Source organism: Apus apus, chromosome 6 (genome assembly GCF_020740795.1).
Source record: "Apus apus isolate bApuApu2 chromosome 6, bApuApu2.pri.cur, whole genome shotgun sequence".
NCBI classification, from domain to species: domain Eukaryota; kingdom Metazoa; phylum Chordata; class Aves; order Apodiformes; family Apodidae; genus Apus; species Apus apus.
The window spans coordinates 28,585,928-28,603,967 of NC_067287.1; the positions used below are offsets into that span (position 1 = coordinate 28,585,928).

Here is an 18,040-nt window from a genome sequence, read left to right on the forward strand (position 1 = left end):
TCCTCACTTTCACAGATGGATCTGCAGTGTATAGGCTCTGCTCATATCTCCCATGAAATCAACTCAACATCCTTTTAATTCTAGTCCTCAGTATGAACAATGAAGTTTTTACATGTCAGCAAATATTTTAGCATCTATACCTGCACATTTCAAACACATATGCTGCCTGACTACTTCATATTCACCTTGATCACCAACACATTAAAAATGAAAATTTATCTCAGCCATCTTGGTACACAAATCCATCTCCTAGTGAATTACTGAAGTCAATGAACTTGAGAAGCCGTATGAGCAACTCCTGGTGTATGTTCAGGACTACAACACACTGTAAAAGCTGGCCATTAAAAGCAGAATTACAAAGTAAAAAAATAAGAGCAAAATTACTACATCTTTTCACATCTTGTATATAATGATATGCCTCAATTAACAGAAATCATACTAACAGTGAACTATCAGTATTCAAGCCAGTCCTAGAGCATGGCTGAAAACCCACAGTAGTCAGTCCTCAGAGTTATTTCCTGCCACAGTATCTGGTCAGAGAGCTGATGTACTCGAAGGACTATGAGACCAACTAGACCAGACATGGTGTGTTAGATGCATGCTACTATGCATGCAGAACTGAAGGCATGGCATGATTTCCAGGAATGTGCTTAGAAGGATGAAAAAAGGCAGGAAAAAAAATGCACACCTTTAGAATTTTACAGTAGAAGATTGTCAAAACATTATATGCTTTAATTAGTCTTAATTGCATCTTCTCTGAAGAGAAAGTAAACGGAGATTAAAAGAAACATGGCTTAAATCATTTTTTTACGGCAATATAAATACCTTTTATATATACCTTTCTATATGGAAAACACATTTTATGTGGGGGTGGTAGGTGGGAAAATTATTTTCATCTCTCCTATTTCAAAAAGGGTAGCAGATAAAAAAGAAATAACCAGTCTTCATTGAATGAGGCCAATTTTTACCCAATTCCCTATAATAATTGTCAGAACTTCCACCACAAGGGAAGGAATAAAGAAAAAAAATCAGTGCACACCTGATCTGTTCATCCCCACACCCAAACATGCTGCAAATGCAAAAAACCCCCATGAACTATTATAGAACACAGTACGTAACACTAGCCCGCTAAAGAACAAACACGAAACTACTGAAACTGTCTTACTTCAGCACTGATGCCTTACAGTTCAGTAAAAAGATGACAGAAATTTAAGTAAAACCTTTGAACTTTAGGTACTCCCCAATATATAGTAATCTTATATTACTTATAACATGAAATAATAGTATTTAAAAAATATTTTTAAAATCTGAAGACAGAACTACAATATAAAGTCTGGTAATAGAATATAAAGCACAACACTTCACCAGAAATACCATTACCTTGTCTCCCTTTCACATGCCTGGCATTTATCTAAGAGAAGACTTCTGGAAACATAGCCTATCCTTCGGGTACTACTTTGACCTAAATTTGACTACTATGATATCATGGGAGGACAAGGGATAGAGCCATTGGGAAAAAGAAAACAAAACACCCAACAATTAATCCAATAATAATGTAGAATCTTACCAAGCTAAAGCCCCTGCAAGGATGAGGGAAGCAACGTAGCCAGGGCTGGGCAGGTCCTGCCATCCGGGTTGACTAACAAATACTACTTCAAGTAATCAGAGCACTATTCAGTCATGTATTTTTTAATGGTTTTTCTAAAATAAAAACTTAGAAACTGGCAAATAAATTCCTGTACAACTAGAATGTGAATTTCAAATCATTTACGACACAAAAAAAACCTGTTCCCAAGAAACTAACACTCATTAGCAACAGGTTTTTCACAGGTGTTACTTTGGCCCTACTCTCTACAGTGCTGTTTTTGTAACAGTTCTGAAATATGTGCTAAGTGTTTTTCTTTGGAAGACCTGTAATTTTAGTGATGAGAGGTTCAACACACCTAAGCTCTCAAGTTTCTCACAGAGGAATGCTCACACCTGTCAGTAAACACATTAATATTATCACAATTGTTAACATGTAATGGTTAGGACCTTATTAGCAATTCTCTTCTTGGCTCACTTCAAGGAATAATGAGAAGTCATTCACTTAATGTGACTTCCAACCAAACCTTTTATACAATTTACCAGCCTGGATTCATTAGCCACCTCAAGGCAGAATTTAACATAATCTTACTTTTTCATATTTTGTTTAAAAAAAAAAATAAAAATCCTAGATTCTAATAAAAAGCAAATAGACGCCTGGATGGCTCCAGGTTTTATCCTATATCCTAAATAGGCAAACAGTGTTCCAAACAATCTGGGGAGACAGTTAGAAACAGGCAAGGCTTGGGCCTCATTCCTTCTCCTAGGTTGATCCTGATGCAGGACCAAGCTGTGGAAAGGTAAATCTGGTAGACTCTTCCAAGGAAAAAGTTACACAAAAGTTTAAAACTGTCATGTGAAAAAGCATACAGAGTTACAACAGAGAAAATTATACTATCTTTATCTGTATGTATAACAAGATAGATCATACATATAATTCTTAGACTTCCGTGTATGACTTGTGCTGAAAATCTTATGTAGCAGAGCTAAGATAGTACTGTATATGAAAGGCTGATATATTCCCATCTCATCATTGTCATCTAACTCCTCTCTGGATGCTTCCTTTAATCTTACCATTTATTTGTACACTTTTCTTGTGTATGGGGGGTTTTTTTGGGGGAGGTGAAGGCTGGTTTGTTGGGTTTTGTTTTGCTTTTTTAAAGAAAACTTTAATCCATGAACAGGTACCTTTCTACATTTGTATTAACATGGAGGGTTAATAATTTATGGCTTGTCTATTAAGGAGTCCAGCTGCTGGTCAAGAGTTTATATAGTGTACCCCTATGTTTTCCATTTCAATTAAAAGCAGATTCCCTCCCAAAGCTCTTTCTATTGCCAGTATTGTAATCTCTGAAAATGTCAAAAAAAAGTAGCACATAACAGCCGTTGAGGTCCCTCCCAGAAAAAACCTAAACTAGCAAGAGGCAAAGCCTTTTATGAATCCTGGTACCAGATTTGTTTAAAGACAAAATCCAATAAAACCAGCAGACTCAGCAATAGTCATCCCAAACCATCCCAGATGCCAGCTGGCACCAGTTCCAGCGGTTGCTCCCCACACCTGCCATAAGGCCTGCAAGAAGAATGCAGCACTGCAAAAGCCTTGCTCCCGTACATGTGTGAAGCACCTTCACCACACTCCTGCCAGGGTTTCAAATGAGTTGTCCTCCCCAAGTCTCTTAGCACTGCTGAAAACAGCCCTTGCTACGATGCAGATCTTATTGCAAAGCAAACAAGAACCAATGTGCAACTCACTTAAGTAGCAACTATGAAAGGAATAATTTCTGTCTGGCATACATGGTTAAATTGTAGACTAGTTCATGACTGCCTCTCCTTGCAACAGCAGAATAGAGTACAAAACTTACCTATTACTTTTTTAAACCCCCTCCTCCTTATAATGAAATCAGGAAATCTGTTGCATTTAAGTTTTTGTGTTTCAGCAATTCTCATTAAAATGCTTTGCAAGGTATTCCCATTCACCTACAACCTGATTTTCAGAGGACCTGACTTCACACAATTCCAAACTTCTGCACTCAACATCTCTAAAAATCCAAAACCAGCAAGGCAATCAGAAGTTTCCAACCTTTCCTCACCTATGGAGTAATAGGTAAAATAATCAGTCAGATACAGTGTAACTTAAGTGAATTGTGTTAAAAAGTTAACATGGCAATCTCAACTCCTCCCTTTAGCATAGAGAAAGACAACCCCTCATTCTTCATCAAACGATTGCAGTGCAATGGATGAATTTACATATCCGACCATCTGTTGCCACATTAGGCAACAGCAGAGGGGCTTTCCAGACTACCAAATTCCTGTCCTTGTTCAGAACTTACTTGGTTTTGTAGGCTTACTCTCTTTATTACAAAATAAAACACAACACTTCACATTACGGAGTATCCTTCATCCCAAAACTCTGTGTACTGTGAATCCTCCCACAGGACTGCCAGAAGTTTCAGGACTGAGCACTTCATAAACACAGGACTAGTAGAGTGAAAGGCAGCACACTGCTACAGCCTCCTCCACAGCTGCATCTCATGCCATGTTCTTGACTAAGTACTTAAGAGCCAAACTCCTACTCACAACAAGTGCTGCAAAACTTCTAACGCATGTGGAACTCTGACAGAACTGTAGCTAGAGATATCCCTTGCCCAGAAAGCAATCTGTAGATGACCTAGACTGTACCTATTTCAGACATGTGAAGGGCTTCTGTTTCTTATCACAGGACATGAGATTAAGTGGCACACCATTAGAACTACCTTGTGTCATAAAGCCCAGTAAATGTAATTTTAAAAATATTTACAGAACAAAAAAAGATAACAAATATTTTAAATATCATAAGGCAAGATACTGATGTTACACCAGAATCACAAAAATGCAATTCCACTGATGCTGAGGCCTGTCCTCAGCATGTCAGGAAAAAACATGACTTTTTCCAGTTCCCTTTTACACAAAACACTAGAGAGTAAGAGCTCTTCTGATGTCAAGCTAATTGTCTGCTCCGCTCAAGGTTTCCCCAACACATCACTGTTTTGATATATATTTTACTTCTTTTAGGATAAAATAATCACCACCACATCAAAAGAATTCAGTGCAGTCACCACAATCAACTCTGCCAACCATGTTTTCTAGCCTTCTGTAAAACCTTCCATCAACCAGCAATTCAGTAAAGAATCAGAATTTGTTAATCAACAAGGCACAAGAGAATGGATATTAAAGATACGTATGTGGTTTTAGCAATAGATAATTAAGGGAGAACTATTTTTATTGAGTGACAAGGAAGCAACGATAATGGGTCAAACTCTGTACTAGGGGATTTCAGTCAGCATAAGCCCCAAGACAATGTGGCTCTACATCACTAACATATGAACTGCTGCAAGCCCATAATTTCCCTCAGATCCTTAACCAAATGGTCAAACCTGAGGAAAACTGCATTAGGGCCAGAGAAACCCTGACCTTATACTACCATCACACAGAAAAGATAATCCATGTAATTCTCCCTTTTCACCCTCACCTTATGAGCTTCCATTCCAACTTGAGTATCTAAACAGACATAGTCAAAAAACCTGGTGCCCTCCGACTGCCAGACCTCCTTCCAGCCTCTGGGATCTACCCCAGCCTTCCTCCCTCACCAGGGGTCCTTTCAACCACTATCTTCCACTCTCTTCACTACTACAAGCCTCCAGGTGCTCTTCTTACACCGCCACAGCAGCTGCTCTAGCTCATCTGTATTTGCTGCTCATTGCAGACCTCTTCAGGGCACCACTGGCAGACACACCTCTTGCCCTACCCACATTATACCTCTGTGAATCACCTGATCTTTTGACTCCTTTCTGGTGTTCCTTCCTTATATTTCAGACCTAGTTGTCTCTCTGCTGGCCAAACGAATCATCCAATCCTTTCTGGATTCCACTGTGTTCGTATACAATCTAATTTGGCTATTGTGGAGGAAGAAACCCTGAAGTTCTTGGAGGATTTAAGTAGGTTGCCTTCTTTCACTCCAGTAACAAAGTGGCTGCACTACATGGGAAACCTCAGGAGTTGCAGGAATAGATGAAGTTTCTTTCCACCCAAGTACTGTGCATGCATTCTATCTCCACACCATACCTCTCTTCACCCACTCCAGCACAAGGAGCACAAGCTTTGATCCTAACACCAAAGCACAACTTCATGCCAGCAGCTTAACAGACAATTCAAAACAATTTCTAGCCAGCACTACGTTCTGTTCCGAAAAACAGAACTACAAAAAATTTCATTCAGACCGTGCCCTGAAGGCCACTAAATCAAAATTTGCACAGGCTAGTATTAGTGCACAAGATAGTTATTCCCTCCACCAACACAGAAAGGGTAAGACCCACAGTGATAAAATTTCTGGACTTGTAGGTTTTTCAACTGCTAGTACAAAACCACAGTCACTGAACACACTCCCAGTCAGAAGTACCACCACACCCATAATGCATATACAAGGCTTTTTATTGCATTTAATTTTACACAGAGAGCCATACACATCACTATAATTTAAATACTAAAAGTGGACAGTTTAAGTGCAGTTCAGAAGTGGAAGCCACAAACTGGACATGTGTATGACACTACATACTGAAAACTGTTCTTACATATAACTAATTCATACTGACATGACCATCTGAGAACATGCTTGAGCTTGGAGTCATCCGAAGCACAAATACTCTTTCTTGGCAGATGTACCTAAACCAGTAAGAAAGCCTCAAGTCCCAATCTTCCTCCCCATTAGCTGTCAGCATGCATCAGTCATTAGTAGTAATAGTAGCCACACCCCACATGGACTTAGGCAGACATCCCAGCTCTGACCCTTCAGGGGAAGCTTTTCACAGGGTTCTAACAAAATCAACCAGGATCCTGAAAAGCTATCATAATTCAGACATGTCTTGTAGCACAAACACTTTTGGTGCTGTTCCAGGTAAGATTCAGTAAAAAACCATAAATCCTTAACTGAATTTTGTGTATGGTTGGGATAACAAACACCAACCTACCAAATTTGAATGCGAGGTGTTTATTTTGAAATGCTGCCAGTCAGGTTGGCCTTACGAGCAGAGAAGGATAACAACTCCTTGACAATGCACTGTCAACACAACACTGATAGCAGCTTCTCTCATGCCAACTCAAAACATCCCACAACTTTCAAGGACAGTCACTTCCCAAGAAATCATATTCACAGTCCACTTGGCCATGCACAGCATAAATAGATAACATTGCTCAGTGCCACTCAGAACACAAAACTGCACCAGTCCTCTTAGAAGCATAGCTCATAGAAACACCATGCTTAAGTTACCACAAAAAAACTAAAAAACAACAACCACCATGAAAACTAAACTAAACAAACCAACAACAACAAAAAAACCACAAACAAAAAACCCCCAACCAGACACCTTTAGTCAACTGACATAAAACTGTACTAGTTGAAACAGGCCAAAATCCATCCCCAACTCTGAGCTGCAACACACTGGTATTCAAACAGGTGAGGCTTCTTTTTCATTGGAACTCTCATCTTTTCAACACTTGGGAGATTAGATTCATCTGTAACCACTGGGCACAGTACACAGCCATAGACATTTCTTTCAGTCAGCAAACCACTAGAGAGCATACTGAAAGGCCTATTATGAAGGCCAATCACTATCCTTTTCTTGAATGACCACATGAAAATTGGTGACTGCTCCACAATAGATTGAAAGAGCCTTTTGTCTGAAGGAAAAGGACAAGGAGTCAGATTCATTTGTAACTCACGGTTTTTAAAGAAACTGTATAGCTTCAGTTAAGAGCAAATCAAGTAAAGAACAGGCATTGAAAATATTATGCCACAAAACTTCCTATTATGTATATGCAGAGTATATTTTTAAAGTAGTCCCTTTTGTATTATAAAAGGATGGACAGGCATTCTGTATTATTGTTTTATGAGAGAAGTTTAGAACACATGCAGAGTTTTGATTATTCCAAAACTCTAATTAGTGTTTGCAACACTATTTTCCTTGTCTAAACAGAAAACCATCAGAAGCTTTTCTGGTAAAAGACCTAATAAAAGTGTAATTGCACTGGGACAATAAATGAAAGCATTGTCACTGTTACTTAACAGTTACTTTACCAATTGAGCAAATCTGCAATCACCCAAGAAGTATATCTTGGCCTGTTCAATAAAATGCCTTTACATTCAGAAATGAGCATTTGACTCTAATTTTGAAGTCTGTTTCTGACATCTGTCACAAAAAAAAAGGGTTGATTACATCTGCAGACAATTTCTCAGAGGTAAGAAATGTTTCAGTTCTCCACCTGCACCAGTCATATTGCAGTTCTCAGGTTTTATACACAAAGGCACCCACACTGAAAATGGGATTTTCACACATGATTTAATTACAGAGTTTCTAAACAAGCTTCACGTGGACAAACTTGCAGCAAAAAAGACAGCGGGGCTAGTAGGCAAAATCAGATTGCTTCTAATCCATATCCAGAACTAGGGAATTAACTGCACTTCCATTCAGAAACAAAAGTCACAGTCAGACCAGCCCTCTTCACCCATCTGTTCCACCCACATACTGTGAAACTAAACAGTCAAGAAACATCAGTTTGCTCACATCATTGGTCAAGGTCCCAGATGAATTTAGCTCTTCTGAATGTCTCATCAAAACAGATCAGGCAAGGAGCTGGTCTTTGCATGTTACAGGACAGAACTACCAGGGCTAAAATCTTTGCTGTCGGAATCACCCGTGACCCTATTTTCAGACATGTACCAAAAATAGAAGTCCTACAATGCCAAATACACACACACACACGTAACTATACACTCTATCATCCCACACTCTGTGAAACACAAACTTACAGTCCTCAGGACTGTACAGAGAATCTGGCAAATGCAAATGCAAAGCAAAACACTGCTGCACTGTCTTCCTGAAGCTCAAGGAGCTCAGAAACCAAACCAGGCAAAGAGATGGGAGCTGCACAGCCCACTGCTCATCTCAGTGAAGTTCAGAGCCAAATTCTTTGATATAATAATGCTACAGAGTGTTGCCTTCAAATAACCATCAGAAGGGGAAGGTGTCCCATCTAAAATAAAGACACTTTGCTATAGAAGTTAACTATTTCACTACTGTTCATTTTTGTATGTGAACAAGAAAACTGCAAGAGAAAGCAGTTGAAGCATCTAAGGAGGGAAGAAAAGGCAAGAGGAAGAATAGAGAAACTGAGGGACTGGGACAGTGCCCAGGAGGATGGAGGAGTCAGCAGCACCAGCCACAGGTATAGGGTCATATTTCCCCAATAAAATCCTTAAAATTAACTATAAGTTATCTATAACAAACAGTTAACTATAAGTTATTTTTCCTCCCTTTATCTCTGTGCAAAGCCTCACTGCTCCTGGGTCTTCTGCTCCAAATTATTACACAGTTTTACTTTTATCCCCCAATGAAGAATGAAAAGTGGAGTTTGACCTTTCCTTTGTAAAGCACCACACCAGAATGTTTTGAGGAAATGATTGAGGATGGATTTTTGTATTCTGCATAACTAACATTACTTAACAGCATCCAAAGACCTGAAAACATGGGAGGAAATACAGTCCCTAGAATGACAACAGAGGCAGCATGTATGGGTGAAAAGGAACACAAATATAGCAGCCTAAAGGAATTAATAACAACTACAGGCTGCTTAAAACTGCTAACAGGCACAGCTCTGCTATTTCCACCACTGCTAGAAGAAAACTCAAACAAAATATAAAAGACATTGCACGATATTAGAATCTTGCGCTTTCTCTTAAAAACAGGCCCAAGCTGATTTCAGCTCTGGACAGATACTTCCTTAAAATTCAGGAACCAGGAGGAAGGTGTCCTGACATAGCCTCATTTCTGCTCCTTTGAGCAAGAAAGACTAGACAAGAAAAACTTACCCAGATTCAGAACCAAACCTCGTTCAACACATGAAGTACCTGGAGATGCTCATGTTCAATTTTCAGGTTCATTATTTTATGTTTCACAAAATAGTAATGCTCAAGCACATGTTCCTTCTCAGGTATCTAGGCATAAGGAAGGAGGAAATAGACCCTTCACTTAAGGATAAGCCTGAGAACATTTTGAAGGGTACTTAATTCATTTCGTCTTAATCGTAACACTTTCTTACACAGAAAATTTCCCAGAGTTGGGACCTCACCTCCTTACACATACAGCACCTGACACAGTACAAGCCTTACCTTGATTGGTGTCTCATTACATTAAACAGATCTCTTAAAGGGCTAAACTCCTTCATCTCCCATAACACAATTAGTAGGAGAACACTCACAGTCTAACAGCAACATTCAGCTCCAGCATGTTGTGGTGGTGCCTCACACAATTCATCAACCTGTTCTGACCTGGAAATCATTCTGTATTTACACGTTTTAACTGCACTGATGGAAACAATTGTGGCAGGAGCACAGTGTCCTGCTCACAGCAGCTTACAGACTTCAGTTAGTAGCATTCAACAGGTTACCACCCAGGATTTCTTTCATGGTCACTACAAATACACTCCTGGTTAATCTTAACATTCTGCATGGTGCAGTATTTCCACTTTCTCTTTATAAAGTTTTTAGGTTACCTTCCTTGAATCATCACATTTTGAAAAATATTACTTTACCAAGAACTCAAAAAACCAGAAGAAAAACTCTTTACACGTCTACTGGTAATTCTAATTTAAAAGTTAACATGAAAGAACACCAGTTGCCTTAAAGTGTATTTTCAAGCTGGAATCAACCAATCGATTCAGGGGAATGTAACCTGGAAGGGAACAGATGAATTTTCTCTGGTACCTCTTAGCTCTTCTAGAGAAAATCTGGTAGTACGAGTGATTCACATCTCAGAATGAAGAGAGAGAGGGTGGGGTAAAAATTTACACTATTCATTTACAGCTCAACAAAGGAAGCATTGCATTCTCATAGGGAATAAAAGAATACTGCCAGCTGCCACTGCTTATCAGCGCATTCCATACCTCACGAAATTTTTCATGCACAGTAAGAAAGACAACAAATGTCCAAAAAACAAACTCCATCACCTCAGTGGTCTTTTACGTCGGTGCATATAAAACAAATCCCCAAGTAGGTGGATTGGTGCAGGAAGAGTAAACAGGTCACAGCAACCTTCGCTCCTACCTTGCGGTACGTCAGCACTCCGAGCAACGTTTCACAGCACAAGGAAGAACATAAGGCAGCATTTCAGGAACGAATATAAAGCTGGCTCAGCGCGTCTGCCCGTCAAGACAACCGGGGACAAACGGCTGCGCTCGGCAAGACCCGGCTCCCTGTTCCCGGGAGCGCAGTTAATCATTAATGAGCAAGGCTGTTACTGAATAGCCTTGGCCAGCACAGCACTGTCCAGTCTCGGCTCCGGCAGCACCCGGGCTCTGGAGGAGCGGCGGAGAGGACGAGCCGCTCCCGGGAGCCCGCAGTCGGTCCCACGGCACGCCGGGCGGGTCCGAGGGGCCGCGGCCGAGCGCGGCTGCGGTCCTTACGCCGTCACGAGGGGCCCTCCAGCCGCAGCCGGGTCTCGGTGCCGGGATCCGAAGCGTTAGAGCAGCGCGGGGAGGAGGCGCCCCGCAGCCCCACAGTAACCGTTCCCCTTCCCGGCACCCCTCGGTAGGAAACCCCCGGCGGGCCCTCCTCCGCCCCGCGCAGGTGCCACCGAGGAGAGGGCAGGGCAGCGCCTTACCTGGCACCCACCAGGTCCCGGCGAGGAGGCAGCGGGGGGAGCAGGCCGCGGACCCGCGGGGCGCAGCTGAGGCGGCACCGCCCGCCCGCTCGTGGGGAACACGCCCCGCGCCCCGCCCCGGCCGCGCGCGCCGCCCCGGGCCCGCCGCGGTAACGGCCGCAACGGGCCCCGCCCCAGCAGCAGGGGCGGCACCGGCGGGGAGACAGCGGGGAAACGGGGGCAAGGACGGGGCTCGAGAGCTGGCAAGCTGCACGAAGCCCGGCTCCGGCAGCACAGCGTGTTCTGTGCTCCCTGGGTGCGCGATGGGAAGAGTTAGGGGAGGGAGAGCAGCCCCCTGGGTTCCAGTGATTTAATTCTACAGCAGGGTCATAACTTCTGTGTGCCCCTCTTGCCACGCACAAACAAACGCCTGAGACCCACAGGGACAGCACTAGTCCCCACGTGAAGAACCTAGTCAAGAACCTGTCACTCAGCAAAATGAAACGGGCACCACAAATCATTGCCAGCACGCGAATCCCCCTATCTGCAAATACTCTTGGCAAACAAACAGAACAGAAAAACTTGCAGTGTTTCAGTAAAAAAATGTTTTAAAAAACTACCTAAATGCTCAAAAGAAAATACATAGGGTTGTTATCACAAAGCTAAAATAACAGCAAATAACAAGCCACAAGCACTAGAAAATCATAGCATTTCCTCTCAAAAATCACTGCATCCCTCTTTTCCTGCTAACGCAAAGGAGACTGTTAGTCATTCTTACACCTTCAAACCCAGTTTGGAAATGGCACTTGGTACATATTATTTTCAACCAAGGATTCCCAAACTGCAGCACAGAAAACAATTCAAGGTGAGATTTATAATTAATACATAAAAGACCCACCCTCCAAATCAGGCAGAGCTGGCAGTGTTTCCCCAATGGCAGGCAGGTGGAATGAGAGCCAACCACCACAGTGTGATAGCACACAGTTCTCCCCAATGGTGGTGCCTGTGAGAACCTTGCTGGCCAGTGTCAGCTCTATCCCTCTGCAGTGGCTTTATGGAATGCCTGTCTGTTGAATGGATTCATCCACCTGGTGCAGAAATCGATGAAAATTTGGTATTTAGCACTGTGGTGAGTTCATAGGTTCAGAATTAAGTTAATTTGGAATCATGTCTTCAAGAGCATTCAGATCTTCAGTAAATGCAGGTTTATTTTAAACAACAGGAATGTCCAGGCTTGTAGCTGTGTTCCGAGAGTGCTCTTTATAGTATTGCTGATATTTATCTGCACCCTGAGCTGTATGAATTTTAGCTAGGAGTTTTGGAAACGATTCCGAAGTTCAAAAGAACAGTGCATTATATTCATAAAACAAGGGTGCCACTGACCTTTCAGCATGGGCGAATAGATGAGAATCATGGACCTGAGACTCATCTAAAGGAACACAGTGGAAACGCATGGATGAAAGGCTCTAAAGGCTTTACAAATTATATTTGTATGGGGGAGAGCAGGGAGAAAGAGAATGTGGGAAAAAGAAGAATGAAAAAGGATCCTGCTGTTTAGCTCATGCATAAACTGTATGTGCTCAGCCAAAGGTCACTCCTTTTATTTTCTCATTAATTTCAATGACGTTAGATGGTATACGAAGAACAATCTAAAATAAGATCAGTCAGAAATAGCTTAGGCTTTTCTGTGACAGTGTAGTGGGAAGAAAAACCTTAGCTGCAACTTCATTCCACATCTCTATTTTTTACTTTTTAAAAAAGCAGCAACTTAAAGAAGTTTACTATTGAAGATGAACTACAAATTTATTTAGAAAAGTTAAATAAAAATTAAGTTATCTACTTTTAATGTATTTTCTAATAAGGCATTTGTACCCTGTGTGCACTGAAATTATTTAATTCCTGTTGATGAGTAATTCTATATTGGAGGATGAGTTTCCTGGGTGCTAAACACATGTGAGGAAAACACCAAGTACTAAGGTGGCATTAAACAAATAGAGAAGGAATAACAACACTGGGAAGTGTGCAGGTGCATGCAAAAACTGGCACAAGGGAACTGCCATCCACAGCAAATGAGAGGCTGGAACAGGAACATAGAAGGGATCACAAATATTCTGTGGTGAGGACCGTGAGTGCCTGCCTCAAACACATCTTGAGGGAACAGGAGCCTATTGCAACATCTGCATATGTTTTCCTAGGGCATAAAGGGCCAACATCTAGAAGCTGATCTCCAGATGAGGTGCCACAGATTCTACATCAGTGTTGAAGGATTCCTAGCACTACTCCATCAGCTTTTTAATTTTTGCAGCAAATATGCAAATCTGTATTGACTTGAAGTATATTTGGCTGTGTGCTGAGCCTACAATTTCAAAAAGAGAACACCAGCTGCCCAGAGCTTAGTTCTCATCTTCTCTTTATGCCAAATGGCAGTATGAACCTTATGGTCAACACATTGCAGTGTTCAGTTTCTCTGGAGAGGTTATTCATTGATAAAGACAAAATGATAATCACCAACAATTAAACATCCCAGATGGTGATGTATTAGAAGTCAGAAGGCCTGGTCAGAGCACTGACTTTGGATTTTGCTTTGAATCCTCGGTTCACAATACTTCCTATACAGCCATGGTCATATTTCTGATGTGACCACAGAGAACTCCTTTAGTTTCTCTGGGCCTCAGTTTCCCATTTGCAAAAGCAGAAGGAAATTTCCAAACCTCTGGGTATATCTGTGCAGTGTAGTAACTCTGGCAGGTAAAGGTGCCTTAATGATTTCCTGCTCTCTTGCTACCTCCCTGTCTTCATCTTGGCACTGTAATCTGTTACTCTTCTCAGTTTGTAAAACTTCTCTGCAGACCAGGCCACTGAAATGACCTGGGCTAAAAATATCACTCCCCTTTTCTTTATTTTTTTTTTTTTTTTTTAACAGAGATCCAGTTGATAGTGAAGCTCCAGCAGCTGGCAACCTGCCATTAAAAGGACCTTGCAAACTGATGTGTCATACTTGAACATCAGTTACTGAGCTGCAGTAATCCAGAGAGATGTCACAACACAACATTTGTGAATTCATTGTTTCTGAAAAGGAAAAACACACCACCACACATGATATGGGTTTATACCTTGTGCCACTTGATTACTATTGCTTTCCTTAGGGGTATGGATGGGACAGGAACCTGCTGAATGCAAAGGTAATAAAATTTACCCTTGTGGAATTGTTTTATCTCCTTACTTACTCAAGCAGCCACTTCTCCAAGACTCACAGGCTCCAAAGTGTACATCAGTCCTCTTGGACAGCTTCTCAGTAATCAGTTTCACAGTACTACCCAAAGCAGGTCACTGCCATTTTCCCTGGGTTACAGGTAAGACACAGCAGCTCAGAGAGAAACTGTGCATAGAACTTCCCAACTGCAGAAATGAGACACAGGTCTTTCGAGTCCTGCCCACTGCACTAACTACAAAGCCTCACCTCCTGCTAGTTGGGGAACAAGTGCCACGTGCCAGGGACAGGATTGGAGACCACAGAGCAGGGAGGAGAGGCATCTGGAGGGGAGACGAGGTGTGACACTCAAATTGTGTATTTGTTTGTTGGCTTCAATACCAAAATCAGTGACTGAAAGTTTGTTAACTGGCAACAAATTCAGTAAATTGAAATTGCTCTGGCACAAAAGTGTTTCTAGTTTGCAGTGGGGGGAAACTGATTTGACACAGACATTTGAAAATAAATTGGCACAATCACAGTGGTTTGGCAACTGATCTGAGGGTGAAGATACAGAAAACAGCAAAGTATGCAGCTCATGTCATACAACAGTTGTTAGTCTGGGGCATGAATATAACACAGCTCTTTTAAGACAGAAGAAGGGCTGATAACATTTTATCCTGGCTTTTGTTAACTGCTGTTAAAAATTGCAACATTAATGGAAAAAAAGTTCAAAGAGAGGCACCAGAAGTTATTAACATGGATATTTCTTCAGGAGATAGATGTTTACTTTGCTTAGTACTTGCCAAGCAAAGAAAAGACAGAAGGTCCTTTCAAAGGAGTATATATATGGAGTACCAATGTGGAAAGAAAAAAATTAATTGTAACTACAAAAAAAAATTCTAAGAGTGAGCCACAATCCAACAAAAACCTAGAGAGGTTGGGTTTCTACATGTTATCATCAGAAAATTGTATCCAACATTTAAAACTTTTCTAGAAATAGAAAAGCCCCTGTATTACATGTGTGATCCCAAGCAAAAAAATCTGGACAGCCAGCTTTTTTGGCTCTCAAAGCTACAAGTCAAATTCAGAAAGGATAATTCACAACCCACACATAAGTTAATGGCCATTATATTTGCTCAGACAAGGCCTGAATTTGATTAAATGATTATGAGCACGCAAACTATGTACTGTATAAACAAAAAACTGTTTTGCAATGAAATTATTTATATCAAAGATAATTTCAACTGCTGCTCTGAGATCTCACATTTGGGTAAAAATACGATGTCTTCAAATGACTGTGACAGTCAAAGTACAATACTGTAAGAAAGATTTTTATATTTACATTTTTTTAAATAATGGCAAGCAGGCTTGTTAAAACCTTCACAGAAATATGCCATTGAAAAAAAGATTCCAGAAGCAATGCAGGAGCATCTGGTGGTCCAGTGTCTCAGAGTGAGTGGACCTGAGCAGGGTGGTAAACACTTGAGAATGACTGAAGTTTGAAAATTAACAAAAAGAAGCCTTGAACTCACTCTTGTAGTAAGTGGGTAAGAAGTGAGGGAAAGCTTGGCAAAAATCAGCATAATAGTAGCCTTATTGTTTAATCTGAAAGCTTCATTTTCCAACAGTGTCCCTTTTCTGGGAAGCTGCACAACCACTCTGAAAGCACTTTCTATAGAGATGATAAATCTCTGGTGGAGATTTATGCACATTCAGATTAAGTCAGGAAATCAGTTCTGAAAAGGATAATTAAATAGAGACACAAAAACCTAGAAGAAAAATTACTAAAAGCCCCCAAAGCAAACACAGCTAACAATGCACCATGATATATCAGGTCCTGGGATTCTGACTCTGACTTTGGCACCTATTCTTGTTCTTGCAACATATAGGGTAAAGCAGCCTCATCCTCTTCCTCACTGTGGTTGCCAGGACTCCAGAGAGGGGCACTCTGTACAGCAGCAAATTCTGGGCTGTAGCAGAGTGCATGGCTTAACATCTGCTGCCCTCTCGTTTTAGATGTTTCTTATTGCACAAGTTCTTAATTAATCAATAGGTGTAAAAGCATAGGAAAAACTATTCTATATCTAGACATGGGATTATTTGGGATGACAGCCTTCCTTCTCCTGTATGGGCATCCAAACAGGAGGGAAAAGATACAGAGACAACTCTTATTGACACCAGCCAACCTTCAAAAAGGATGTGGTTTGCTGGAGGAGTTTCTGATAATGGCTTGCAGTTCCAGGATGTTAAAGCTGTGTTAATGTTCATCTTTTGAAGACTTCCACCATGCATTTAGGGTGCTGGTATGTGCTCGACACTAAAGGTACAGCTGAAGAGGTACTTCCTTTAGTTAGCAGCAGTGGTAGACTTTTGCTCTGTGGTTGGACTAGACCTTGGGCTAAAGAGGAGAGAGTCTCACTGTTTAGCTTTAGGCATTCAATTCAGGTGCCTAAACTAGCAGCCCTTGTCCCTAGATTGTCAGGGAATCACAGGTGTGGCCACTGACTTTACAGGAGCTTTCAGCTCCATAATCACCAGAATTAGGTGCTTGACTCTGAGAAACCCCAGTGCAGGAATGACCTGAGCAGTCACAGTGTTAATTGTGTTCCTTTCCTGCAGCACTTGCCTGTAAGGAAAACTACCCCTCAGTAAGCCAGATGCACTCTACCACTGTCTGACTTCAGCAGCTTACTGCTGAAAGGGCTTGGTCCACCACCAAAACTCCAGCAACAAAAGAACAGGGAACTTCTCTTAGCTGGTAGCTCTAGCAGACTGCCATTCTCTGTCTGGACTCAATAATATAAGCAGGAAATCTGAGGGTTCATAAGCAAGATGAGAGCTTTTGAACATTGCAGACTCCATTTTATAAGCAACAGCCCTGTCTTTCCAGGCACAAATAAGTGAGGTGCTGTGAGAGCTGGCTCTTTTGATGCCGAGGTCACTTCTCCCCTTTTGGCTTTACAAGATAGGCAGCCAACTCAGAGTGCTGATGGTAAAGCAAACACACTGATTGAACAAAATTTAGTAAAAAAATCCCTTTTCTTTAACCTCACTGGAACTCCAAAACATGCAAACTCACTACTGTGTCATAGTCTAGTGAGCAAACTACTCCAGCTTTGAAGATACGGTATCACAAATGCTGCAGCTCACTGAGAATCTTTAATTTGTGCACCATGACTTCACAATTTAATTAAATCTTGTCCCACTTCTCCAAAGTGGATTCAGTCCTAGTCCCTGACTAATCCCATATGTGAGCTAAGGACAGATGCAGATGAAAAACTTGACATATAAAAGATGCATATCTGCTTCCAAGTTTTGCAGTGCAAGATGATCTATAGTAAAAACTATTTACAGTTGTCTCTCCCACGCCACTGGACAAAGTATTCCACAAAAACTGTGGCAATTCCATTTTCTACATAAGAGTTGTGTCTTATATCCTGTACGAAAGGGTACTTCAGCCCTTGCCCTCTTCTCCTTTCTGCTAACAAGAATAATTTACAACAATTAGAAGTTTTTTCCACAGGGGCTGGGTGAGTTTATAGTTGGCAATTTACTTTCTGCTGCTAGTAAGCCAGGCTGAATTCAAACAATAATC

At 41.3% G+C, this 18,040-nt stretch overlaps 1 protein-coding gene across 8 annotated transcripts in view; it reads right to left on the reverse strand.

Annotated features, from left to right (window-relative positions):
- Window positions 1–18,040, reverse strand: part of SPATS2L (spermatogenesis associated serine rich 2 like) — a 155,490-nt gene that overhangs the window by 69,517 nt on the left and 67,933 nt on the right. Inside the window, exon 1 of one of the 8 annotated variants that reach the window (XM_051623633.1) lies at window positions 11,274–11,365. The exons of 6 other annotated variants lie outside the window; for them this stretch is intronic. The gene's annotated coding sequence lies outside the window, so the exon portion shown is untranslated. Of the gene's footprint in view, window positions 1–10,717; window positions 10,786–11,273; window positions 11,366–18,040 lie in introns of those variants that run through there. One more of the 8 variants, XM_051623636.1, reaches the window with a different exon arrangement.